At 40.1% G+C, this 26,935-nt stretch overlaps 2 non-coding genes and 2 pseudogenes across 2 annotated transcripts; all 4 read left to right on the forward strand.

Annotated features, from left to right (window-relative positions):
- Positions 1 to 7,316: 7,316 nt before the first annotated feature.
- LOC128654963 (U2 spliceosomal RNA) lies at positions 7,317 to 7,498 on the forward strand. Its single transcript, XR_008401591.1, has one exon. It is a non-coding gene; the product is annotated as a U2 spliceosomal RNA (small nuclear RNA).
- A 7,261-nt stretch (positions 7,499 to 14,759) lies between these two features.
- On the forward strand, positions 14,760 to 14,938 carry LOC128655017 (uncharacterized; annotated as a pseudogene).
- A 3,327-nt stretch (positions 14,939 to 18,265) lies between these two features.
- LOC128654998 (U2 spliceosomal RNA) lies at positions 18,266 to 18,460 on the forward strand. The gene has a single exon (XR_008401610.1). It is a non-coding gene; the product is annotated as a U2 spliceosomal RNA (small nuclear RNA).
- A 6,472-nt stretch (positions 18,461 to 24,932) lies between these two features.
- On the forward strand, positions 24,933 to 25,135 carry LOC128654996 (uncharacterized; annotated as a pseudogene).
- Positions 25,136 to 26,935: the final 1,800 nt, after the last annotated feature.

Below are 26,935 nucleotides of genomic sequence, written 5' to 3' on the forward strand. Positions count from 1 at the left end.
TCTTTTGCTGTGTGACAAAATCGGAATCATCATCCCAACACCCAGAAGCCGAAATGAGCTGCAGCAGCTGATTTCTGGAAGAAAGCCTCAGCGACGAGCTGCTTTCCTGCCTGCTTTTATTTTGGATTCTTGTTAACCCCTTGTGTGCCGGGCCAAAAAAGCCTAGGAAACGGTATTAAGCCGGCGAGGCGACGTGTTTGCTATCCTTTTGTGTTCATTCTTCATTTGATGAGCATTTCTTCCCAAATCTATGTATTGCTGTGTAAATGCATGCATCCATTTATTTATTTATTTATTTCTCTATTTATTAATTTATGTATTTATTTATTTATTTCTGTGGTTCCTCATTTTGTATGTATTTCGATGTGTCCATTTCTTGCTTTATTGATGTGTTTACTAATAATTTCTTTCTTTCTATCTATCTATCTATCTATCTATCTATCTATCTATCTATGTCTCTCTCCTTCTTGGCAGACAATAAAAGTCTTTGGAGCTGTCAATGTTGTCTTTGTGCTTCTTTCTCCCCCTGGTGCCTGGACAGGGAAGTTTTTTAAAAAAAAGAGTTGAGCCTGCTTGCAAGCTAGCTAGCTATGGAGCTAGACAGGCAGGCAGCTAGGCCCACAAGATCCAGTAGCAGCAGCAGCTACTCGGTCCAATCAGCCTGATCTGCCAGCCCGGTGGCTTTGACGCCTTTCTGTCTGTCTGCAGAGTGCAGCTCCGACGATGGCGGAGGGAAGGAGGGGGGGCTGTGATTTCGGGGGAGGGTGGAGGAGGCGGAGCCATGCAAATTGGAGAGCAGCTCTCTGTCCAGTAGTCAGGAGGCAGCAGCAGGTTCCTGGTCGCCGCTGCTGCTTTTTCTCCTGAAGCAGATTATTTTTTGGTTATCTAATTGTGTTTTTTGTTTGGCCTAGCAGCCTGCCATGTGTTGTTATTTGCTGCTGCTTTTGAATTTGCAATGGTGTGATTTGTGGTTTGAATTGGAGTGCTGCTCTGTCTCCCCGAGGCAGAGGGAGTGCTCTGAGCGTGCAGCGTCCCAGACAAGAGCATGGCGTTATCGCTTCTCTGCCTTTTGGCTAAGATCAGCAGGTAATTTTATTTTTGCTGGTCTTGCCAGAAGGAAGTCAGAGGACCCCGCACTTGGCCTGTTGCCCCTTCCCTTCGGGTTGGGGTGCTGCTGCTTTTGGGTGTTTGGGCACGACCTCTGGACTTAAAACGGGAAGTGATCGGTAGCGGTCTTTTAGGGTTTTTGAGGACCCTTCCCCTCGGCCTTGCCCTCTTCCCTTTTTAGGGTTGAGGGTATTGCTGCTATTGGGGGGGAGGCATTCCCTCATTATTTTGTCCTTTTTTGCTATGGCGGATTCCAAATTTTTATCGGCCCAATCTGGGGTGCGATTTGTTTCCACCAACAAGAATACCGTCAGATTTTTTGTAGATGAGTCAGTGAGAAGTTTTTGTTTAGCAAAATTTTGATAGGTCTTATGGGGTTTCAGGTTAGTGATTTTTATTGTAGCCAGGATTTCCTAAGACTAGGTTTCATCGATGTAGCTTTTGAGTGTTCTACTGGGGCTTCTCGCTTTGCAGCTCTATATCCTACACATGTTACAGATAAATTGTTCACTGGTATTCTTTGTCAAATGCTTTTTCATGATGATTTCATCTTACTGACAATACACATGTATAATCCTTATTTGCATGAAGAAGATATTCTGTATTTAAAAAAGTTTTGCAGTAAAATTACTAGTGGTAGAAAATTAAAAAAATGAGTGTGGTATCTGGAATGGCAAACGTCAATATTTAGTACAATTTCAGAAAGATGATTCAAGCTTTAATGTTCTGAAGTGTCCTCCTTTGAATGCAAACATTGGCCCAAATAAAGGTAGAATCTATTATAAGGGCCAAGCAGATTTCTGTAGAAAGTGTTTAATTTATGGGCACAAATTTACTGATTGTACTAAAAAGTTTTGTAATCTCTGTAAATGTGATGATCATGCCACAACTGAATGTAGAGTGAAAGTGTGTGCTCTATGTAACTCTTTGGAGCATTTATATAAGGACTGCCCAAAGAGATTTAAGACATTATATTCAGATAAAGTTAAAACAAATGCTCCTACACAAAATGTAAAAGAATCTTTTTTTCCCTCTGATGACCCTTTTTCAGAAGTTGAGTCTATGTTCTCTGATGATGATGTTGCTCTCTCTAAATCAAAGGAGAGAGGTTCTGTTGTGCCTGTTCCCTTTGTCTCCCATTCTGTAGGTTCTTTTGTGGAGCCCTTGTCTCAGAGACCTCGGTGGTCTGCACGTCTTCAGAAAGCTGCTCTTTCCTCAGAGGTGGTGGAGGTTCATGCTGAGGCGGATGATCCAGCAGATGTTCTGGCTAAAGAAAGTGATGCTGTTCCTGTGTCCCAGGAAGAAAGTCTTTGTTCCTCTTCTGTTTCAGATATGTCCAGTTTACCTTGTGCACAAAGGTCACAGCCCCGGGAGGAGGGTTCGGCTGACGAGGAGGCAGCCGTGGAAGCGGTAGTCTTGTCGCCGGCTGATGCCCAGCTGGAGGAAAAGGAGGATGTTCCTATGGAAACTGGTGGTCGATGTAAATGGAAAAAGACAGATGATGCGACTAAAGATGAAGAGCCAGAACCTAAGTAAAGACTGGATGAAGATGATGCCATTAACGGGAACCTGTGGATGACAGATGGAAGAGGCGCCTCATGGGACAAGTATCGTTTGAGGCAGCAAAGGGACACACATAAGCAGCGGACCCCCCACACAGAGTGTTACTCACAAGAGCGGCGGTACAAACGTGTACCCAGACAGGCAGGACGGAACCAAAAGTCGCCCGTCAGACAGGCGTAAGCTCGGTACGCTAGGCAAACGTCACTCAGCAAGCAGCGTCAGAGTAAACCCAGCAGGGGAACCAATAGAGTCGAAGGGTCTTGAGGGAACGTTTTCCAGCAACAGCTGCACAGGACCCATTTATGTCCTGTGCAGCTGTTGCTGGAAAACGTTCCCTCAAGACCCTTCGACTCTATTGGTTCCCCTGCTGGGTTTACTCTGACGCTGCTTGCTGAGTGACGTTTGCCTAGCGTACCGAGCTTACGCCTGTCTGACGGGCGACTTTTGGTTCCGTCCTGCCTGTCTGGGTACACGTTTGTACCGCCGCTCTTGTGAGTAACACTCTGTGTGGGGGGTCCGCTGCTTATGTGTGTCCCTTTGCTGCCTCAAACGATACTTGTCCCATGAGGCGCCTCTTCCATCTGTCATCCACAGGTTCCCGTTGTCCACTCACCATTTCTGAGAGAGCTGCCTGGATTGCTGTTTGCCGAATCCGCCATCTGCCACATGCTGTGATCATTTGCGCACTTCTATAGAGACTCTGTGTGCTATCTCGGTTCTCTTTAATCTATGATGCCATTAACATTCTTTCTGCCTCTTCTTTGGAGGTTGAGCATGGTACTGCGGACAGTGCTCATATTTCTGAATTTACTGAGAGTTCTAGGAATGTAGAGGGAAATCTTGATTCTCCTGTATCTCCTGAAGGAGGTGTTTTAAGAGATTTTCAAGAAGTAAAAAATATATTTTCAGTATGGAGCTAAAAATAATATCTTTTAATGTGCGTGCCATTACCAGTAAAGCACATAGAGTTGCTTTGTTATCTTTTGTTGCCACACTAGGTTTATCTGTTATATGTTTGCAAGAATGTGCTATTCCATCATCCCCTGATTATTTCTCTTTTCAGGAAGAGTGGTCGTATGGCCCATCAGTCTGGTCAGTGGCTGATGATAATAAATCTTCAGGGGTTGCCATCTTATTTAACTCTAAAGAGTGTAAAGTTCTTAGTACTCAGGTTATAATACCTGGGAGAGCATTGTCTGTGAAGGTTGAGTTTAATGATAATATTTTTAATATTATTAATGTTTATTTTTCGCCATCTAAACAGGAAAGAGTGCAACAGTTGGAATCAGTTAAGATGTTTTTGCGGTTGGAGCCTACTATACTTGTTGGAGATTTCAATACTATTTTACAGCCAGAAGGGCGTAAGAGAAAGCGAGGTGAGGCTGTTGTTGATCTCTCTTCCAGGTTGTTGGCTGAGATGACTGCTGATGCTGATCTGACTGATGCTTGGAGGAAGATTAACCCTCAAGATCCAGGGTTTACCTGGGGGAATTCGGTTACACAATCCCGCATAGATTTTGTTTTTGTTTCCCCTGATTTTGTCCCTTCACAGGCAGTGCTCTATGACAATGTATTCTCGGACCACAAATGTTTATGTGCTAATTTACAAATGTCAGGTGTAAAGCGTGGTCCTGGAGTGTGGAAATTGAACACTTTGTTATCTGATGTTAATATTGTAAACCAAAGTATTAACTTGCTTGAGAAATTACAGCGAGCAAAGAGTTCTTTTTCCTCACCAATCTTTTGGTGACAGATGGTAAAATGTGAGCTGAAGCAGTTTTTTGATCGCTGTAGTAAAACTAAAGCAAGAGAAAAAAGAAATATTTATGATGCTCTGCAGAATAAAAAACAATGGTTATTTTGTATGAAATCCTATGGTTTTGATGTAGATAAAGAAATTTCTAGTGTTAAAGCTAATATTAAGCAGAAAATTGAAGAAATGGGTAAAACTGTAATTTTTAATGCTAGAGTACAGCAGATTGAAGAGGGAGAGAAATGTACTAGATATTTTTTCATGAAACCTTTTCAGAAAAGTGAAATGTCAGTACTGGAGGAGGATGGAGTAAGAGGTACTTCTTCTCAGGATATTCTCCATATGGCATCTACGTTCTATAAAGATCTATATGCTGAAAAACAAGTAGATGTCTCCTGTAAAGATCTGTTTGTAGACTCTATTGTGGATAAAATACCAGTTGAAGAACAATCCTCTTTGAGTTCTTTGATTTCGAGTTTGAATTGAAGTTAGCTTTAGATGACAGTGCAAATAATAAGTCTCCTGGGTGTGATGGTTTACCCTATGAATTTTATCGTGTGTTTTGGGAAACTATTAAATCAGACTTTCTTATTGTTTGTCGTGCTATTTTAGAGTCTGATAATTTGCCTGATAGTGTCACCAAAGGTTTAGTCACTCTAATCTATAAGAAGGGTCCTAAAGAGAATATAAGGAATTGGCGTCCAATCACCCTTTTGAACTGTGACTAAAAGTTGATTGCTAAGGTCATAGCTAATCGCATGAAGAGGGTAGTTCATCATGTAGTAAAGGATGACCAGAGTTGTGCAGTCCCTCGTAGGACAATTCAAGATGGTTTGTGTTTGTTGAGGGATGCCCTTACTTATTCTATGGATCGTAAACAGCCAGTAGCATTGTTAAGTATGGACTTGGAGAAAGCTTATGATATGTTATCTCATGGCTTTTTATTTTCTATCCTTGACAGGATGGGATTTCCTGAACGGCTGGTATCTCATATAAGATCTTTTTATGCTAATGGTAGGAGTGCACTTCAGGTAAATGGGTATATTGGTGAGGCCTTCCCTATAAAATCTGGTGTTCGGCAGGGCTGTCCCATGTCCCCAATACTTTTTATTTGTGCCTTGGAGCCCTTCCTTAATAAGATCAGAGAGGATAAACTCATTAAGGGGATTTTTGTTCCTGGGGCTGGGGGATCACAGGTTAAGTGTATATCCTATATGGATGACATGAATGTCTTGTGCACTTCCTATGCTGCCCTTCATCGTTGCATATTGTGGGCCCGAATGTTGTCTTCAGGGTCTGCTTTACGTTTGAATTTGAACAAGAGTGCGTGCATGGTGTTTGGTCAGTGGAAAGATGATTTGCCCAATGAAATTCCTGTGGTTTATGACAAAATAAAAGTATTGGGTATCTGGTTTGATCAACAGTTATCAGGTCAGGAGAATTGGTCATCTGTTATTAAGAAAGTTGAAGCTAAATGTAATTTTTGGAAGCTTAGAGATCTTTCTATGGAAGGAAAAATTTTGATTATTAGGTCTGTTCTTTTGCCCATTGTTCTTTTTTGCTGTATGATTTTATCTCCAAATCTTTTGTGGTTTAAGAGGATTAAAAAGCCTTTATTTCACTTTTTTTGGAGCTCTAATATGGACAAATTGGCTAGAGATAAATTATGTAGACCGAAGGTTTGTGGAGGTAAAGGTTTTCCAGATCTTGAGAGATATATTTACTTGAAGTTTTTGGCTTTTATTGTTAGGTCTGCTGCCAAGGACAATAAGACTGGGGCCTTTATTCGGTATCATATGGGAAGTCTGTTGCATAGGTTTGGGTGGTATAAGATTTCTCTTAAGATACCATTATGTTTTAATCCACCTAAATTTTATGTGTTAATTAATAAAATTGTTTCTTCCTTTAAGTTGGATAAAGTTTCTTTTGATGTTATTTGTGACCAGAAAAAACTTACATCTTTTGTTTCTTCAAATTTTCAGGTTTTGCCTATTGGGAGATACTCTGAATCCTTTTCTAAACAGGTTTGGGTTAAAGTTTCTTCTGATCATCTTTGTAACCAGCAGAAAGATATTGCCTGGGCTGCGGTCCATGATTGTGTCCCTACGAGGGCTTTTCAGCATCAGAGGGGTTTGGTAATCAGTGAGTGTTGCCCTAGGGACAATTGTTTTTCCCCTGAAACTATCTGTCATTTATTATGGAGTTGTTGGTTTGCTAAACAGGTATGGCAAAAAATGATTCCTTTTTTAAGAGAAATAGGTGGTGTACAAGATTTTACTTATGACATGGTTCTTTTAGGTAAGAATTTGTCTCTCTCTGTTTTGAAGGATCGTATGTCCTGGCAAATCATTAATTCAGTCAGCTTTATGGAATTTCCGTAATATTTGGTTATTTAAAAAAGAGAACTTATCTGTAGATGATTGTGTAGGTTGTGTTTTAGGAACTGTGTATACCTACTTCTTGTTAGATCAGAAAGTTGATCAGCATAAGGCAATATTAAATTGGAAATCTGATAGATGGTCTGGTCAAATAATGTTATAGTTTATTTTTGTATTGATGATTTTCTGTTTCTAATGTTTTTCTTTTGCTTTTTCCGATGCTGTTTCTTGGAGGAACAGATGAAGGGAAAGACATCAAGGGACAGCTGAAGGGTCATCTGTAGATTAGTTGTAGGGTGTTGTTTTTTTTTGTGAGGGACAGTTATAGTTTATGTTAAGGGTGAGTTTTTTAGGGAAAGAGAGGGAAAGTAAGGGAAAGTTTATTTTATGTATTTTGTTAAATTGTTATTTCTTTGTATTTTGTATTTGATGTATTTTGTATTTTGTATGATGTTTGTTGTTACTTTGTATTAATTTTTCTGTTTTTATTCTGTATGAATTTTAAATATATTGTTATAATGTTTAATAAAAAAAAAAAAAAAAATCTGTTCTTATCAGTTTAATATCTGATACGCGCCCTATCTGGGTGCCATATATTAAATGGATTTTTGAAACAGGGAGATGGAAGAAGAGCTTGCTCTGTCCACTCCACGCATTGACCTGGTATTGCAGTACCTCCAGGACTGGTGCACCCCTCTCTTTTGCTGTGTGACAAAAACAGAATCATCATCCCAACACCCAGAAGCCAAAATGAGCTGCAGCTGCTGATTTCTGGAAGAAAGCCTCAGCGACGAGCTGCTTTCCTGCCTGCTTTCATTTTGGATTCTTGTGCCGGGCCAAAAAAGCCTAGGAAACGGTATTAACCTGGCGAGTCGACGTGTTTGCTATCTTTTTGTGTTCATTCTTCATTTGATGAGCATTTCTTCTCAAATCTATGTATTGCTGTGTAAATGCATGTATCCATTTATTTATTTATTTCTCTATTAATTTATGTATTTATTTATTTATTTCTGTGGTTCCTCATTTTGTATGTATTTCGATGTGTCCATTTCTTGCTTTATTGATGTGTTTACTAATAATTTCTTTCTTTCTATCCATCTATCTATCTATCTATGTCTCTCTCCTTCTTGGCAGACAATAAAAGTCTTTGGAGCTGTCAATGTTGTCTGTGTGCTTCTTTCTCCCCCTGGTGCCTGGACAGGGAAGTTTTAAAAAAAAGAGTTAAGCCTGCTTACTAGCTAGCTAGCTAGCTATGGAGCTAGACAGGCAGGCAGCTAGGCCCAGAAGATCCAGTAGAAGCAGCAGCTACTCGGTCCAATCAGCCTGATCTGCCAGCCCGGTGGCTTTGACGCCTTTCTGTCTGTCTGCGGAGTGCAGCTCCGACGATGGAGGGGGGGGCTGTGATTTCGGGGGAGGGTGGAGGAGGCGGAGCCATGCAAATTGGAGAGCAGCTCTCTGTCCAGTAGTCAGGAGGCAGCAGCAGGTTCCTGGTTGCCGCTGCTGCTTTTTCTTCTGAAGCAGATTATTTTTTGGTTATCTAGTTGTGTTTTTTGTGTGGCCTAGCCATGTGTTGTTATTTGCTGCTGCTTTTGAATTTGCAATGGTGTGATTTGTGGTTAGCATTGGAGTGCTGCTCTGTCTCCCCGAGGCAGAGGGAGTGCTCTGAGCGTCCGGCGTCCCAGACAAGAGCGTAGCATTATCGCTTCTCGGCCTTTTGGCACGATCAATCCTGGTCGTGTCATCAGGCAGGTTGGTCTGGGTACTAGCCCCTTGGCCTTAAGGCATCAGCCATTATGTGGTCTTAAGCCTTATGCTGCTATTGGGGGGTGACTGCCCTGACTTGCTACTTCTGGGAGAGAAGGCAATCGTGGCTTCGGAAGAATGGCGAGTTCCAGATCTTTCAGGTCGGCTTCGGCGCGACTAAGAAACAGCTTTTGAGTGGAGGTGGCTCAAGAAGAGAGACTTCGTGTCAATTTGCAATGCATTGTGGTGGACATTCTCGAGGGACTTTTCAAGATTGAGAGGCGTTCTGTCTTCTGTCTCCAGGACAATCCTCAGAGAGGTACTTATGATCTTACTTTAGCAACAGAAAATTTATGTCAGCAGCTTTATGCGGATTACAGGCAACATAAGGATGACCCTTTGTTAAAAGGTGTCACAATTACATCTACATCTGAGAATATTGAAAGACCAGTCACTGTAATGATGTATAATCCTTTTGTGGATACAGAGGACATCATTACGTTCCTGATGAGGTATTGTTCTCAAGTCCGTTTTACTCACAAGGTAGTGAATGAATTTGATATATGGAACAGCAAAAGGAGATTTATGGTGATTTTTAAAAAAAATCCAGATGGTTTTGGTGGTCTGGATCACCCTCCTTCTAATTTTCCTATTGGCAGGAATAGAGGTTATATGTACTATCCCGGTCAGCCAACCTTTTGTCGTAATTGTCAGGGGTTTGGTCATAAGAGAGAAGAGTGTCCCAAGGATAACCCATGTAAAAACTGTGGGGAGGAGGGACACTCCCGGGATAAATGTGCGAAAAAGAAATCTTGTGATCTGTGTGGGGAAATTGGACATTTGTGGGAGAATTGTCCTAAAAGGGCGAAGCGTCCTCCTCCTGCTTCTTCTTTTAGAGGGAAGGAAAGGGCTGTTGCTGCTGTTGCTGTGGATTCGGCGGCTGCTAAAGATCCTGTTGCAGTGTCTCCTGAGTTTGAAGCCTTGATGGATGAGCCTACTGATGTAGCTTTGAAGAGATCTGGCTGGGTCCAGAAGGAAGATGGTACTTGGGATCCCGGTGAGTGGACTGGTTCTCAGTGGTCTGAAGAGGCTTATGAATCAGCTGCTGGGCCAAGTAGTGTGATGGCTGAGTCTAAAGCCATAATGGCTAAGGATAAGTCTTCAGAGGCTTCTGTTAAAGCCTGTGATGTTGACACAAGAAAGAAGTTTTCTGAGGTGTTGATAGATAACCCTCCTGTTGTTTCTTCTGATGCTTTGCCTGAGGATATGGAGATAGACAATAGAGTTTTTAAAAGTAAAGCTTCTTCTTCTGAAGAGGAGCGGGCTGTGAAAAAGTCCAAATCAGAGACTTCATCTGATAGTAATGAGGTGGTAGCAGCTGAAGAGGATCTTGTTTTCTCTCCTCCGCCTCCAGTTGATTTTCAGTTTTTCCGACGGGATGCTGAATTAGACCGGACGCCTGGACTGTCAATTTTTGCGGACTCCCCGATAAGACCTGAGAGTCCTTTATATGATCCCACCAAGCAGGCATCTGGCTTTTTTTCTGATTCTTCAAGCTTTTTGGATGAAGATAATGTGGCTCAGTTGACTGGTATTACAGAGATGAGAGCTACTGATTGTCTAGAGGGTGTTTCGAGTTCTGCTGAGCAAAATGGAACTTGAGCGTCCTTGTGAATCAGACCTTTAAAATTATCTCACTAAATGTGAGATCTTTAAAGAGCCCATCTAAACGGGCTGCTTTATTTCAATTTTTGAATTTGTTAAACCGTGATCTAGTTTGTTTGCAGGAGTGTGGGATATCTAGACAGGAAGAGTATAAGGAATTACAGTCTGAGTGGTTGGTTGGGTCCTCTGTGTGGTCAGGGGGAAACGATAATAGGTGTTCAGGGGTGGTTCTTTTGTGTGGTAAGAATGTAGTTGTCAATACTGTAACTGAAATCTTGCCTGGGAGGGCTTTATCTGTTTCTGTTTGTGTTTCAGGAGTTTTCTTTAAATGTATTATTGTATATAGTTTTGTTGATACTAATGAGAGGGAAGATTTGTTTCAGATGTTACCATATTTTATGTATGGGTCTGTTCCTGTTATTTTAGTTGGGGACTTTAATTGTTTATGGCCGGGTGAAAAGAGGTTAGGGGGATGTGTGGGGGGTAGGATTGATAAAACTTCAAATACCCTTAAAGCATTAACTGTGGATTTCGATTTGAAGGACGCTTGGATTTTGAGTGGTGGTTTGGTGCCAGATGGTTATACTTGGAGGAATAATCGTGTTTCCTCGCGTATTGATTTTGTTTTTTTTCATAAGTCTATTGCTGTGAGTAGAATGTTTTTGATGGTGAATGGGTTTTCAGACCACAAGTTGTTGTTGTGTGAGTGTGTGTGCCAAAGTGAAAGACGGGTGAAAAGTGGGTTGTGGAAATTGAATGTTAGTTTGATGGATGATGAGAAAGTTAAAAATGATGTTGTGTGTTTGTATAAGAGTTGGCAGAAACGTAAAGGTGAGAATGTTCTTCTGTGGTGGGAATGGGGTAAAGGGAAAATTAAAAATTTTTTTGTTTCAATTGGGAAAAAGATGGCTTTGGAAAAGAAATGTTTTTTTGATGATTTGAATTTTAGACTTCAGTCCCTGTACAGGATGAAAGGTGCAGGGATTGAAGTTGATGAAGAAGAGGTTTTGAAAATCAAAAAAGAAATTAAATTGGCTTTAGAGGCAAAAGGTAAAGAAATTATTTTTCATTCTAGAGTCCGTGATCTGGAAGAGGACGAGAAGTGCTCTCGATATTTCTTTAAAAAAGTTAATGAGAAGAGCAAAGAGATTTTTTCTTCTTTAGAAGGTCAGTCTAGTATGAATGGAATGTTGAGTAAGGTATATGAGTTCTATTCTGGGTTGTTTTCTAAGAGAGTGATGGATGAGTCTTTGAAAGATTTCTTTTTGAGTTTTGTGTGTGATCAGTTGAGTGATGATGATAAAGAGGAGTTGTGTAAGGAATTGAGTATAAATGAGATTTGGAGTGTTGTGAAGAGTTTTGATTATGGGAAAACTCCTTGGTGTGATGGACTTCCGGTTGAGTTTTATCTTAAATTCTGGGAAATTTTGAAAGATGATTTGCTTTTGATTTTTAGAAGATGTTTGTGTGTGAATGTTCTGCCATATTCTTGGAGAAGAGGGGTGGTGTCTTTGATTTATAAGAAGAAAGGTGAAAGAGAGCTTTTAAAAAATTGGCGACCAATTACCTTATTGAATGTTGATTATAAGGTTTTTGCTAAGATTGTTGCGGTTCGTATGAAAAGTGTAATTGGTAAAGTTGTGCATGAGAATCAAGTATGTGGAGTGCCAGGTAGGAGTTTGCATGCTAATTTGAGTGTATTGAGGGATGCCATTTGGTATGAAAGGGAACGGAATCAAAGTTTGGTTGTGGTGAGTTTGGATTTTGAAAAGGCGTTTGATAGGGTGACTCATGAATGGATGTTGTGTGTTTTGAGAAAGATGGGTTTTCCAGACTTTATTGTTAGACAGGTGATAACTTTGTATAATGGAAGTGTGAGTGAGTTTCTTGTTAATGGGTTTTTGTCTGATGGGGTTTGTTTAAAGAGTGGCGTGAAGCAGGGGTGTCCTTTGTCACCCTTGTTGTTTATTTGCTCAATAGAGCCTTTGTTGTCAGCTATTAGAGGGGATAAGGTTATTCGTGGGTGTTCAGTTCCAGGTGGTGGTGGTGTTGAGATTAAGGTGTTGGGCTATATGGAAGATCTTACGATATTGGGTAAAAATGTGTACTCTTTGAAGAGGGTTGTTAGGACTGTTGAATGGTTTGGTGAATGTTCTGGTTTTAAGTTGAATTTAGATAAATCAGAGTGTATGGTGTATGGTATGTGTATATAATTTTGTTTGTGGCTTTGGTTTTTCCTCCATCTAATCTTTATTTAAGGAAAGTTATTCGTTGTTTATTTTTGTTCTTTTGGGGTTGTAAGATGGAGAGTTTGCGTAGAGACAAGTTATGTTTGGATCATAATTTGGGTGGTAAAAGTTTTCCTAATTTGTATAATTATATTTTTTCTAAGTATGTGGCTTTTTATGTGAGTGAGGTTTTGAAAGGGGGTTTGTGTGGTAAGTTTGTGAGGTATGCGGCTGGTTGGTCTTTTAGACGGTATAAGTGGATTGAGTGGGATAATACAGTGCCATGGTGTATGGTACTTCCTTGGCAGTATGTTGCATTGGAGAAGGCTGTGCGTGTGCTTCAAATTCAGAATGAGTCATTGGATGTTGTTAGGGATCAAAGGAAAATTAAGGTGAAATTGAAGGAAAGGATGAAAGTGTGTTTGGTTTCTTCTTTTAATTCTGCTGTATCTATGGATATTTGGAAATGTGTTTCTAATAAGTGTCTGTCAAATAGACATAAGGATTTAGCTTGGTTGATAGTGCATTGCTGTCTGCCTACGCGTGCTTTTCAGCATACAAGAAGATTGGTTGCAAATGCTAAATGTCCAAGAGATGAGTGTGTGAGTGATGAATCTGTGTTGCATGTTTTTTGGAACTGTAAGTTTGCAAGAGGTGTGTGGTTAAAATTTGGGGTGTTGTTAAAGTGGATTGGTGGTTTAAGGGAAGTTGATCATGAGACTGTGTTGTATGGTAGGACGAATTTTGTCTTGGATGATAAGCGTATTGTTGTATGGTTGTTGATTAATTGTATCAAACAGAGACAGATGCGCCACATGGCCCAATATTGTAGTTTCCAAATTTATGTAGATTTTACTATATAGTTGAACTCACATGTATTGGAGCACCTCAATTGGTGCAAATGACACAGTCTGGGATCTATAACAGTCACCCAGCAGACCGGCCTCTCGAGTTTGTTCAGGGTATTTGGTGAAGCATCCCCAATGATGCTATAGAGACAAGCTGGGATTAATTCAGTCACCCAACAGACTTAGCTCGTGGCATACAGCATGCAATAGTCCTCTCAGTGGTCTTTAGGTCAGTGATATCCTCAGATAAAAACCAGTTCATAGGCAGCAAGTGTTTATAGTAAAAGTTAAAATCACTTTAATAAAATAATATTAAATTGCGACGCGTTTCTCAGTCTCAGACTGTTTATGCCTGAGGAAACAGTCTGAGACTGAGAAACGCGTCGCAATTTAATATTATTTTATTAAAGTGATTTTAACTTTTACTATAAACACTTGCTGCCTATGAACTGGTTTTTATCTGAGGATATCACTGACCTAAAGACCACTGAGAGGACTATTGCATGCTGTATGCCACGAGCTAAGTCTGTTGGGTGACTGAATTAATCCCAGCTTGTCTCTATAGCATCATTGGGGATGCTTCACCAAATACCCTGAACAAACTCGAGAGGCCGGTCTGCTGGGTGACTGTTATAGATCCCAGACTGTGTCATTTGCACCAATTGAGGTGCTCCAATGCATGTGAGTTCAACTATATAGTAAAATCTACATAAATTTGGAAACTACAATATTGGGCCATGTGGCGCATCTGTCTCTGTTTGATATTTTAGATTGCTTAATTGGATCCTGGTCTGGACCACTACAGATTGCTGCCTTGGTATTCTACTATCAAGACCTTTATAAAGGACAATATAGTGATCATTGTCACCCATTAACCACTATCTTTGAGTGAGATATAACTATCCTATTAACATTGTGATTATCAAATTGTTTAGGCTAACATCTATTTACTCTGTTCACAACGTATATACTAGTTTTGAGTGAGATACAACTGTCCTATTAACATTGTGATTATCAAATTGTATAGGTTAACATCTATTTACTCTGTCCACAACATATATACTAGTTACTACTGAATCAGTGTATCATCATTTATACTGAAAAGTGCATTTCTATTGGTAACATATAAGCTACCTCATATACTACATATTACCATTTATAGATACTCTCAAGGCCGCCCCCTTTTCTTTTGTTGTATTGGTGATTAATTGTGTTAAAGAGGCGATTTGGGCTGCTAGAAATACTTTGTTATTTAAAAGGGAAGATATGTCAGTTATTAGTTGTGTTAAGTTAGCACTGAGTATTATGTATATATATTTTTTAAGGGATTGTAAGGTGATGGGTAAAGTTAGAGCTAGGAAACCTTGGCAGTGGGGTATTTGGAATAATATTGTGTGATTTTTCTTTTCCGGTGATAATGCTCTGAGTCATTTATGGTGTCTGTGACCTCATGAGACTAAATATGAGTGGCTGATTTGAGTTTCTGAGGAAAAAAAAAAATCTGTTCTTATCAGTTTAATATCTGATACGCGTCCTATCTGGGTGCCATATATTAAATGGATTTTTGAAACAGGGAGATGGAAGAAGAGCTTGCTCTGTCCACTCCACGCATTGACCTGGTATTGCAGTACCTCCAGGACCGGTGCACCCCTCTCTTTTGCTGTGTGACAAAAACAGAATCATCATCCCAACACCCAGAAGCCGAAATGAGCTGCAGCAGCTGATTTCTGGAAGAAAGCCTCAGCGACGAGCTGCTTTCCTGCCTGCTTTCATTTTGGATTCTTGTTAACCCCTTGTGTGCCGGGCCAAAAAAGCCTAGGAAACGGTATTAACCTGGCGAGGCGACGTGTTTGCTATCTTTTTGTGTTCATTCTTCATTTGATGAGCATTTCTTCCCAAATCTATGTATTGCTGTGTAAATGCATGCATCCATTTATTTATTTATTTATTTATTTCTCTATTTATTAATTTATGTATTTATTTATTTATTTCTGTGGTTCCTCATTTTGTATGTATTTGGATGTGTCCATTTCTTGCTTTATTGATGTGTTTACTAATAATTTCTCTTTCTTTCTTTCTTTCTTTCTTTCTTTCTTTCTTTCTTTCTTTCTTTCTATCTATCATCTATCTATCTATCTATCTATCTATCTATCTATCTATCTATGTCTCTCTCCTTCTTGGCAGACAATAAAAGTCTTTGGAGCTGTCAATGTTGTCTGTGTGCTTCATTCTCCCCCTGGTGCCTGGACAGGGAAGTTTTAAAAAAAGAGTTGAGCCTGCTTGCTAGCTAGCTATGGAGCTAGACAGACAGGCAGCTATGCCCACAAGATCCAGTAGCAGCACACAATCTTTTAAAATGAATCACATGAGTGCACTTGAGGAAGGGGGCATTCACCACACATCCAATGAGGGAATGCTTGATGTTGCTAATCATTTTTATTCCCATCTTTTTGCTGAGAAGCAGACAGAATCGGAGGAAGATTTTTTACATTCTATTTCAGATTTTGTTCCGGAAGATGAGTCTGTGTAGCTGTGTGGTGATATCTCTGAGGCTGAATTAAAACAAGCAGTGGATGAGGCGGCACAGAATAAATCTCCTGGTTTGGATGGGCTCTCTTATGAGTTTTTTAAAGTTTTTTGGGAGCTTATTTAGAATGATTTGCTGGAGGTTTTTCATTGTCTGTTGTCCTTTAAGGTAACTCCTGAGGGCTTTTCTAGAGGAGTTATTACACTTCTCTATAAAAAGGGTGGAAAAGAGAATATTAAAAATTGGAGACCCATCACTTTATTAAACAGTGATTATAAATTGTTAACTAAGGTATTTGCAAACAGGATTAAGAGAGTTATTCATTTTGTGGTTAAAGATGACCAGTCTTGTGGGGTACCGGGGAGATGTATTGTAGACAGTCTTAGTTTGTTGCGTGATTCCATTCTTTATGCAAAAAGTAGGAAACAACCTGTTGCAATAATCTCCCTTGATTTTGAAAAAGCTTACGATTCTGTTTCCCATAAGTTTTTGTTTGCAACTTTGATTAAAATGGGTTTTCCATCATCCCTAGTGTCTTTTATTAAAGTTTTATATGGTAGTGGCACCAGTAAGATCTTGATTAACGGTCACTGTGGGGAATCCTTCCCAGTTATGTCTGGGGTAAGGCAGGGGTGTCCCTTGTCTCCAGTTTTGTTTATTTGCTGTCTGGAGCCTCTTCTTAATAAAATCAGAGGAGATAAAGTTATTAAGGGTGTTTTTGTTCCAGGTACTAAAGGACAACAGGCAAAATGTGTCGCTTACATGGACGATTTAAATGTTTTATGCTTATCTTTTGCCTCTATTCACAGGTGTCTTTGGTGGGTTCAGCTTTTTTCATTCGCTTCTCCCCGAAAGGTAAATCTTGACAAATGTGCTTGTATGGTTTATGGTCTATGGAAAGATGATTTGCCTGATAACATACAAATTAAGTATGACCAGATTAAAATATTGGGGGTCTGGTTTGACCAAGCCTTGTTAGGACAGGAGAATTGGGTGCAAGTCACTCGTAAAGTACAAGAAAAAGTAAATTTTTGGAAGCTTAGGGATCTTTCTTTTGAAGGGAAAGTTTTAATTATTAAAGCTGTTTTGTTGCCCATTATCTTGTACAGTTGTATGATTTTCCCCCCTAATAATTTGTGGTTAAAAAGACTTAAAAAGCCACTTTTTCATTTCTTTTGGAATTCCAAGATGGATAAAATCAACAGAGAAAATTTATGTAAAAGAAAGGATTTGGGTGGTAAGGGGGTCCCTGATCTTGCCATTTTTATTTATCTAATGGTCCTTTCCTATATTGTTAGGAATTTTGATTCCCATAGTAAGACTGCAGCTTTCTTTAAGTATTTTGAAGGAGGATCTTTGCATAAATATCACTGGTTTAAGATCTCTTTAAATATTCCTTTTGCTTTTTCTCCTCCCAAGTTCTTTTTAGGCTTAGTTAAAATAGTTAATAACTTTAAGTTACAGTCTGTTTCTGTGGAAGTTATTAAAAATCAAAGAAAGTTGACTGATTGGGTTTGTAAAACATCTACTTTAATCCCAGTAGAGAGGTTCCCTGAAAGTGTCTGTAGAGAGATTTGGCTAAAGGTATCTCATGTTTCTCTTTTTAATTTACAGAAAGATTTAGCCTGGTCGGCGGTTCACCAATGCATTCCTACTCGTGCCTTCCAGCACAGACGGGGGTTGGTAAGATCAGAGGTTTGCCCGAGAGACACATGTTGGGGATCTGAAACTATACATCATCTTTTTTGGAGTTGTTTTTTTGCCTAACAAGTATGGCGTAATTGTCTTCCTTTAGTTTCTTTTTTGACAGGGGTGACCAACATTACTTATGAAATGGTGATTTATGGTATGAATTTATCAATGGCGCATCATAAACATGTAATGGCATGGAAGTTTCTTAATTGTGTCAAAGAAGCCTTATGGAAATTCCGAAATATTCTTTTGTTTAAAAGAGATAATTTATTAGTTGATGATTGTGTTGGTTTTACTTTAAGTTTAGTTTATCTTTATTTTTTGCTTGATAAGAAAAAGAACGAGCAAACAGCTTTAGAGTTATGGAAACCTGATTATTGGTCTAAGAAAATAGTGATGTAACTAATTTTATTTTTGTCTAATATTTTGTTTTTCTTTTTTGCAGATCTATTCCGATGTTTCTTCGTGTGACAAGGGACAGAAGAAGGGACAGATGACGAGGGATTGAAGAAGGGAAAGGATTAGTTTAGTGTTAGGTTTAGTTTTGGGGTGAAGGTTAGTTTATAGTTTTGATGTAAGGATAAGAATAAGGGAAAGTGAGGGTCAGTTTAGGGACAGTTTGTTTTATTGAGTTTGTTTTGTAATGTTTGTATTTTCAATTTCTTTGTATTTTTTGCAAGTGTATTTGTATGTATTGAATATATTGTATTTCAATACTTTTTTGTATATATATGTTTTTAACGTTTTTATTTCTGTTATGTATATATTTGAATTTTTCAATAAAATATAAAAAAAAATAATAATCTGTTCTTATCAGTTTAATATCTGATACGCGCCCTATCTGGGTGCCATATATTAAATGGATTTTTGAAACAGAGAGATGGAAGAAGAGCTTGCTCTGTCCACTCCACGCATTGACCTGGTATTGCAGTACCTCCAGGACCGGTGCACCCCTCTCTTTTGCAGTGTGACAAAAACAGAATCATCCTCATCCCAACACCCAGAAGCCGAAATGAGCTGCAGCAGCTGATTTCTGGACGAAAGCCTCAGCGACGAGCTGCTTTCCTGCCTGCTTTCATTTTGGATTCTTGTTAACCCCTTGTGTGCCGGGCCAAAAAAGCCTAGGAAACGTTACTTACCTGGCGAGGCGACGTGTTTGCTATCCTTTTGTGTTCATTCTTCATTTGATGAGCATTTCTTCCCAAATCTATGTATTGCTGTGTAAATGCATGCATCCATTTATTTATTTATTTCTCTATTTATTAATTTATGTATTTATTTATTTATTTCTGTGGTTCCTCATTTTGTATGTATTTCGATGTGTCCATTTCTTGCTTTCTTGATGTGTTTACTAATAATTTCTTTCTTTCTCTTTCTTTATTTCTTTCATCTATCTATCTATCTATCTATCTATCTATCTATCTATCTATCTATCTATCTATGTCTCTCTCCTTCTTGGCAGACAATAAAAGTCTTTGGAGCTGTCAATGTTGTCTGTGTGCTTCTTTCTCCCCCTGGTGCCTGGACAGGGAAGTTTTAAAAAAAAGAGTTGAGTCTGCTAGCTAGCGAGTGAGACAGGCAGGCAGCTAGCCCCCCACAAGATCCAGTAGCAGTAGCAGCTACTAGGTGCAATCAGCCTGATCTGCCAGCCCGGTGGCTTTGACGCCTTTCTGTCTGTCTACGGAGTGCAGCTCCGACGATGTCGGGGGGAAGGAGGGGGGCTGTTTTCGGGGGAGGGTGGAGGAGGCGGAGCCATGCAAATTGGAGAGCAGCTCTCTGTCCAGTAGTCAGGAGGCAGCAGCAGGTTCCTGGTCGCCGCTGCTGCTTTTTCTCCTGAAGCAGATAATTTTTTGGTTATCTAGTTGTGTTTTTTGTTTGGCCTAGCAGCCTGCCATGTGTTGTTATTTGCTGCTGCTTTTGAATTTGCAATGGTGTGATTTGTGGTTAGCATTGGAGTGCTGTTCTTTCTCCCCGAGGCAGAGGGAGTGCTCTGAGCGTGCGGCGTCCCAGACAAGAGCGTAGCGTTATCGCTTCTCTGCCTTTTGGCTCAGATCAAGTGTCTAAGCCATTAGGAGTTGAAGAACCTGTCCCCTCGGCCTGGTGGTGTTTCCTTCGGGTGCACCACCTGCTGCTATTGGGGGGACAGCTATCTGAGACGTCCGGTTGCGATCGAGTTGCCATTATGGCGGCGTTTGCTGGAGCTAGAGTTGGAGTCGATGTCATCGGAGGAAGTGAAGGAGTTCGATTTGCAGATGGAGGAGGTGCAGTTGCTGGAGATCGTGGTGGAGTTCGGAAGGAGGCTGGAGTTCGGGAGGAGGCTGGAGGTCGATTTGGTGGTAAGGGGGAACCAGGAGGACGTAGGCGGTTGGATCCTACTGGATCTTATCCGTATGACACTCTGCGGATTCAGGTGGCTCCGGATCATCAAGTTCTAAAAAATGGTGTTTTTTTACAGCGTTTTGTTTTGGTTGATTTGTTTGGCTTTTCCTTGGACCAGTTCATGTGCTTTCAGGATTTCTATAGGAAAGGCCATTTTGATCTGACTATGGTCTCAAATCAGCTGGCTAATCTTGCTTTGGAGAAATGCAGGATCTATAAAGCGCATGAGGCATTGGAGGGGGTTAAGTTTTCCCCTATGTTTGGTGGCGGGGAAAAGCTTCTTATTGTGCATATGTACAATCCCCATGTCAAGGAGGCTGAGATTACTCGATACCTCATGCGCTTTTGCGCAAGGATTAATCCTGAGGGAAAAGTTTTTAATTCCCTTGGAGTCTGGACGGGAAAATGGAAGTTTAGGGTTTCTTTCCGTCCAGATGAGGAGGAATTTGGGGGTTTTCTTATACCCCCCCCTTTGTTCTCCATCGGGAGTAACAGAGGTTTTCTCGTTTTTAATCAAATGCCCCCGTACTGTCGCAAGTGCTTGCGGTATGGGCATGATCCCTCTGAGTGTGACCAGGACCAAGTTTGCAGATTTTGCAAGAAAACGGGGCATGCGAGTAAAGACTGTAATATCCGCATTTGCGATTTATGTGGGGAGTCTGACCATTTGAGTCGTTTCTGCCCAAAGAGGCGGAGATGGGAGTCTCAGAAGCAGCCCTTTGTGGTGCGCCTGGGTACTCCTTCTGGGAAGGGGGAGTGTCGGGCGCATCCTGTGGCGGAGCGGTCTGTCCCCTTGCCTCCTGTGGAGGAGGGGGATGAAGAGATGGACCTATCTATTGTGGAGGAGCGTGATCCCATGGATATTGGAGAGGTGGGTATTTCCGGGTCAACTGAGGGGTCTGTTGTTCCTCCTACCTCTTCAAACCCAAAGAGGTTGGCTGTCAAAACCGGATTTAGGGCTGAGAAGCAGTTTGTTTCAGTGAAGCCGAAGTTACCAAAATCTGTTGTGGATTCTGTGGCTGAGAGGGATGAAAATCCTTCAAAGAAGCTGAAGCCTTTTTCTGAATTAGAATCTTCTTCCATGTCTCTGGATTTGAGCCACCTGGAGCATGCCAATAGATTTTCTGTTTTTGGTGAAGATCCTGTAAATCCCCCTGAAGACTTACAGAACGTTGACTCTCGCCTTCTGTCTGGGACTGATAATATTTCTGAAGCTAGTAGTAATGAGGCTAGCGTCATAAGGATTGATGATCTATCAATGCCTGATGGAGAGGTTGTAGCAAGCTCTGCACCCAGTGACGTTTCTGAGGGCCAGGGTGGTTTCCTGCTTAGGAGGTCTACTAGGTAGGATGCTGTGCTGCTCCTCTCCAGATGCTTAGAATAGCATCTTTAAATACACGGGGCTTTAAAAGCCCTCCTCGGAGGGCGGCCCTGTGTGCTTTTTGGCTAACACCAATAATGATATTATTTATTTACAAGAGTGCTGTATTGATAAAAATGACAAAGTTGAAGTTTTAGAAAAATATTGGGATAGGGGCCCATCCGTATGGTCTGGGAGTAATAAAAACAAATCTGTAGGGGTGGGCATCCTTTTTAATAGCCATGATTTTATCATTAATAGTTTTATGGAAATTGTCCCGGGTAGGCTTTTAGTTGTTCATGTTAGTTATTTTAATTTTAGTTTTAGATGTATTAATGTTTATGCCCCCGTTTTTAAAAAGAGAGGTTAGAATTTTTTAAGATTTTAGCTTTGTTTTTAGCAGGTTCAGAACCTTTGATTTTAGGTGGGGATTTTAACTGTGTTTTACCAGGTGAGAAGAGGGAGAGTGTGAGTGTGAGTGAGCGTTTGGATGGGTCTGCTAGTGTGTTGAAAGGTATGATTGAGGATTTTAGGTTAAATGATGTATGGATGAGGTTGAATGGTGCGGATCCTGGTTTTACGTGGAGTAATAGGGCGGTTAAATCCCGTATTGATTTTATGTTTTTATCAAAGGTGTTTAGTTTGCGGTCTTGTGTTTTAAGTGAGAATGTGTTTTCTGACCACAAGCTTTTAGAGTGTGTATGTGAGTTACCTGCTGAGCAGAATTTTAAATCTTCTTATTGGAAATTGAATACCTCTCTTTTAGATGATGATTTTATTAGACAGAGTTTTATTGATAATTATAAGAAGTGGAGTTTTAGTCGGGGGGATGAGGAAATTATTTTATGGTGGGATAAGGTTAAATTTTTAATTCGGGACTTTTTTATTAAAATGGGTAAGAGAGTGGCTAGGGAGAAGAGGGAATTTTATGCTAAACTTAATTTTAGACTTCAGGCACTTTATCAGGCACGTTCTTATGGTTTTAATGTAGATGATGATATTTTAAAATTAAAAGAAGAAATTAGGAGAAATTTAGAGGAAAAGGGGAAACAAATTATTTTTAATTCTAAAGTACAAGTTTTATAGGAGGATGAGAAGTGTTCTAGGTTCTTTTTTTAAAAATTAGTAAGTAAAAAGAGTTCTATGGGGAGTATAGAGGGGAAATCTGACATTAATGGTATGAAGCAAGAGGTTTTTAATTTTTATTCGGATTTATATTCTCCCAAATTTTTAGATCCCTCCCTAAAAGAACATTTTTTATCACAATTGGATTCTTCTTTAAATTTTAATGATCAATCTTTTTTAGCTCAGGATTTTAGTTGTGCAGAAATTTTAGGGGTTATTAAAAGTTTTAGTACTGGTAAGACCCCAGGAAATAATGGGTTACCAATTGAGTTTTATAGGGTTTTCTGGGATGTTTTAAAGGATGATTTTATGATTTTATTTAAAAAGTGTAGTGATTTTAATATTTTACCTTTATCTTGGACGCAGGGAGTTGTTGTTTTAATTTAAAAAAAGGTGATAAAGATTGTATTAAGAACTGGCGTCCCATTACACTTTTAAATACTGATTATAAAATTTTTACTAAACTTTTAGCATCCCGTTTGAAATCTGTCATTTCCAAAGTTGTAGCCCCCTGTCAGGCCTGTGCGGTGCCTGGGAGGAGTATAACGGAAATTTTAAGCACTGTTAGAGATTGTATATTTTATTGTTTAGATAGGGACCAGAGCTTGGCTCTTTTTAGTGTAGACTTTGAGAAAGCCTTTGATCGCGTGTCTAATGAGTTTTTATTTACGGTTTTAGAGAAGATGGGTGTGCCTGTACGGATGCTGAATCAGATTAAGAGTGTGTATGATGGTTGTGTGAGTAGAGTGTCTGTTAATGGATTTTTAACTGATGGTGTTTTTATTAAGTCTGGGGTTAAGCAGGGCTGCCCCTTATCACCTATTTTATTTATTTGTTGTGTTGAGCCACTATTATGTGCATTAAGAAAAGACAAGGTGATTTGTGGTGTGCCTGTTCCTGGAGGGGGAGGAACGCAAGCTAAAACCGTGGCATACATGGATGACATCACCGTTCTGTGCACTGACATAGTCTCTTTAAATAGAGCAGTAAGGACTGTGGAGTGGTTCTGTTGTGCGTCTGGGTGTAAGATGAATGCGGATAAATCTGAGTGTATGTTGTATGGCCGGTGGGGCAGTTTGCTGGGTGTGACTGTGCCGCTTGTGAGAGAGAAGATTAAGATTTTAGGCATCTATTTTACGGGTAACATGAAGTATGATTTTATGTGGGAAACCGTTTTAGCCAAAGTGAAGAAAAAAATTCAGTTGTGGGCTTTTAGAAATTTAACTTTAGAGGGTAAGATTTTAATAGTGAGACAAGTGATTTTACCCATTGTTTTATATGTATCCATGGTTTTATTTCCCCCGGTTTTATTTTTAAAGAGAATTATCCGTGAATGTTTTATTTTTTATTGGGGGGCTAAAATGGAGCGTTTTAAAAGAACTGAATTACAGAAATTGTCTTTTAATGGTGGGAAGAACGCTCTGGACATGGATAGGTTTTTAAAGTTTTTATCCTATAATATAAAGATGGCTCTTTGCAGAGAGGATTGCATTGCTAGTTTGTTTATAAAATACACCACTGGATTTATTTTTCACAAATACAAATGGGTTCAATTGGCTTTGAATAGACCTTATGCGTTTAACCTGCCCAAACATTATGTGGTTTTAGAGAGAATCATTCGAGTTTTTAAGTAGCAGAATTTTACTACAGAGACTTTAATTGACCATAAGAAAATTTTTGGGGTATTTTTCACTGGCGAAGTTATAAGTCCTGTTATAAATTTTTCTGCAATTGTCTCTCGACAAATCTGGAAGAATGTGGCGCATAAATTTCTATCTAACTTCCAGAAGGATTTGGCCTGGGGGATTGTCACAGACTCTCTCCCTACCAGGGAATTCCAGCATAGACGGGGCCTGGTTGCCAGTGCCAAGTGCCCTCGAGCAGGGTGTGAAAGTTGTGAGACGCCACTTCACATCTTTTGGAACTGCAGATTTGCACAAGAGGTCTGGAGGCAAATTAGTCCCCTTCTAAAGTGGGTAGGCGGTCTGAGGATTCTCAACCATGAGGCTGTTTTATATGGCAAGATGCTTTGCATAGCGGAAGAAAAGTTTTTATATATCTGGCTTATTATCAATTGTTTTAAAGAAGCCATCTGGCTGGTCAGAAATTTTTTACTTTTTAATCATGAACTTTTATCTGTAAAGAACTGTGTACAATATGCCTTGAGTTTAATCCATATTTATTATTTACGTGAAAGGAAAAGCATTGGAGACAAAGACGCTAAAGCACATTTTGTTTTTCTGTTCTGGAGCCGGATCTCCTTTTAATTATTTTTTATGCTTTTCTAGGGACAGTTGTAGGGACAGCTGTAGGGTAAGCTGTAGGGTCAGTTAGTTGGGTTGGTGAAGAGAGGGACAGAGCTGAGGGTGAGCTTATAGGGTTATTCTGAGGGACAGTTCTTTTATGTCAGTTCTTTTATGCCAGTTATTTTATGTCAGTTTGTTTTATGTCTGTCTGTATATGCCAGTTTTTACTGATTTTTCTGGCTTTTTCACAGATGATGTGATTGAGTCCCTCATTGGTTTTATGTGCGTATTCTCCTTCGGGGGAATTAAAACTGGAGGTTAACTCTTAACTGAAGTGAGAAAAAAAAAAAAGAAAAAAAAAAAAAAAATCTGTTCTTATCAGTTTAATATCTGATACGCGCCCTATCTGGGTGCCATATATTAAATGGATTTTTGAAACAGGGAGATGGAAGAAGAGCTTGCTCTGTCCACTCCACGCATTGACCTGGTATTGCAGTACCTCCAGGACCGGTGCACCCCTCTCTTTTGCTGTGTGACAAAAACAGAATCATCATCCTCATCCCAACAACCAGAAGCCGAAATGAGCTGCTGCAGCAGCAGATTTTTGGAAGAAAGCCTCATCGACGAGCTGCTTTCCTGCCTGCTTGATTTCATTTCGGATTCTTGTTAACCCCTTGTGTGCCGGGCCAAAAAAGTCTAGGAAACGGTATTAAGCTGGCGAGGCGACGTGTTTGCTATACTTTTGTGTTCATTCTTCATTTGATGAGCATTTCTTCCCCAATCTATGTATTGCTGTGTAAATGCATGCATTCATTTATAATTTTTCTTGTTCTCTCTATTTATTAATTTATGTATTTATTTATTTATTTATTGATTGATTGATTGATTTATTTCTGTGGTTCCTCATTTTGTATGTATTTCGATGTGTCCATTTCTTGCTTTATTGATGTGTTTACTAATAATTTCTTTCTTTCTAGCTATCGAGCTAGACAGGCAGGCAGGCAGCTAGGCCCACAAGATCCAGTAGCAGCAGCAGCAGCAGCTACTCGGTCCAATCAGCCTGATCTGCCAGCCCGGTGGCTTTGACGCCTTTCTGTGTGTCTGCGGAGTGCAGCTCCGACGATGGCGGGGGGAAGGAGGGGGGCTGTTTTCGGGGGAGGGTGGAGGAGGTAGAGCCATGCAAATTGGAGAGCAGCTCTCTGTCCAGTAGTCAGGAGGCAGCAGCAGCAGGTTCCTGGTCGCCGCTGCTGCTTTTTCTCCTAAAGCAGATTATTTTGTGGTTATCTAGTTGTGTTTTTTGTCTGGCCTAGCCATGTGTTGTTATTTGCTGCTGCTTTTGGATTTGCAATGGTGTGATTAGTGGTTAGCATTGGAGTGCTGCCCTGTCTCCCCGAGGCAGAGTGAGTGCTAAGAGCGTTGCGGTTATCGCTTCTCGGCCTTTTGGCTAGATCAAGGGGTAATTTTATTTTCTTGTTCTGGCCTTTAGGTGACTCAGAGACCCCTTTACTTTGCCTTGTGTCCTTTCCCTTCGGGGTCTGGACCCTGCTGCCATTAGGTATTTGGGCACGACTCTGAGTCAACGAGAAGGGATCGGTAGGTGTGTAGGAGGACCCGCCCCTTCAGCCTTGAGCCCCTTCCCCCTTTTTTGGGGTTGGGGTTCTTGCTGCTATTGGGGGGGTGGCATTCCCTCTTGCAATTATGGCGAATCGAGAGAGTGTATCGGCCCCGGGGGGGGGCGCGATTTCAAAACAACTACAGGAATTCTGTCCGTATTTTTGTAGATGAGAAGAATAGGGAGAGAGTTACTGAGGTGTTTTTAGTGATAGAGATTTTGTTAGGCTTATTACATTTTAGAATTGAGGATTTTTTGTGTTGTCAGGATTTTGGAAAGATAGGTTACTTTGATGTTACCTTTGTTAATTCGAGCCAGTGTTTGAATTTCAGGAACAGGTATACTGAGCATAAGACAGATAAGAGTATGCAGGGACTTTCTGTTGAGTTTAGTTATAGGGAGGAAGAAATACCCCTTGTAATTCATATGTTTAATCCATATGTTCCTACGGATGATATATGTAAATACCTATTGCGTTATTGTTCCAAGATAACTTTTGTTAAAAAATTGGTTAATACCCAGGGTATTTGGAATGGTAAACGTCTGTTCTTTGTGAAGTTTATTAAAGATGATACTTGTTATAATGGAATGAGGAGTCCCCCTTTTAATGTGTCCATTGGCCCAAATAAGGGTAGGGCTTTTTATAGAGGGCAGGCAGATTTTTGCAGGAAATGTTTAAGCTATGGGCATAGGATGGAGAACTGCAAAC

Source organism: Bombina bombina, chromosome 3 (genome assembly GCF_027579735.1).
Source record: "Bombina bombina isolate aBomBom1 chromosome 3, aBomBom1.pri, whole genome shotgun sequence".
NCBI lineage: Eukaryota > Metazoa > Chordata > Amphibia > Anura > Bombinatoridae > Bombina > Bombina bombina.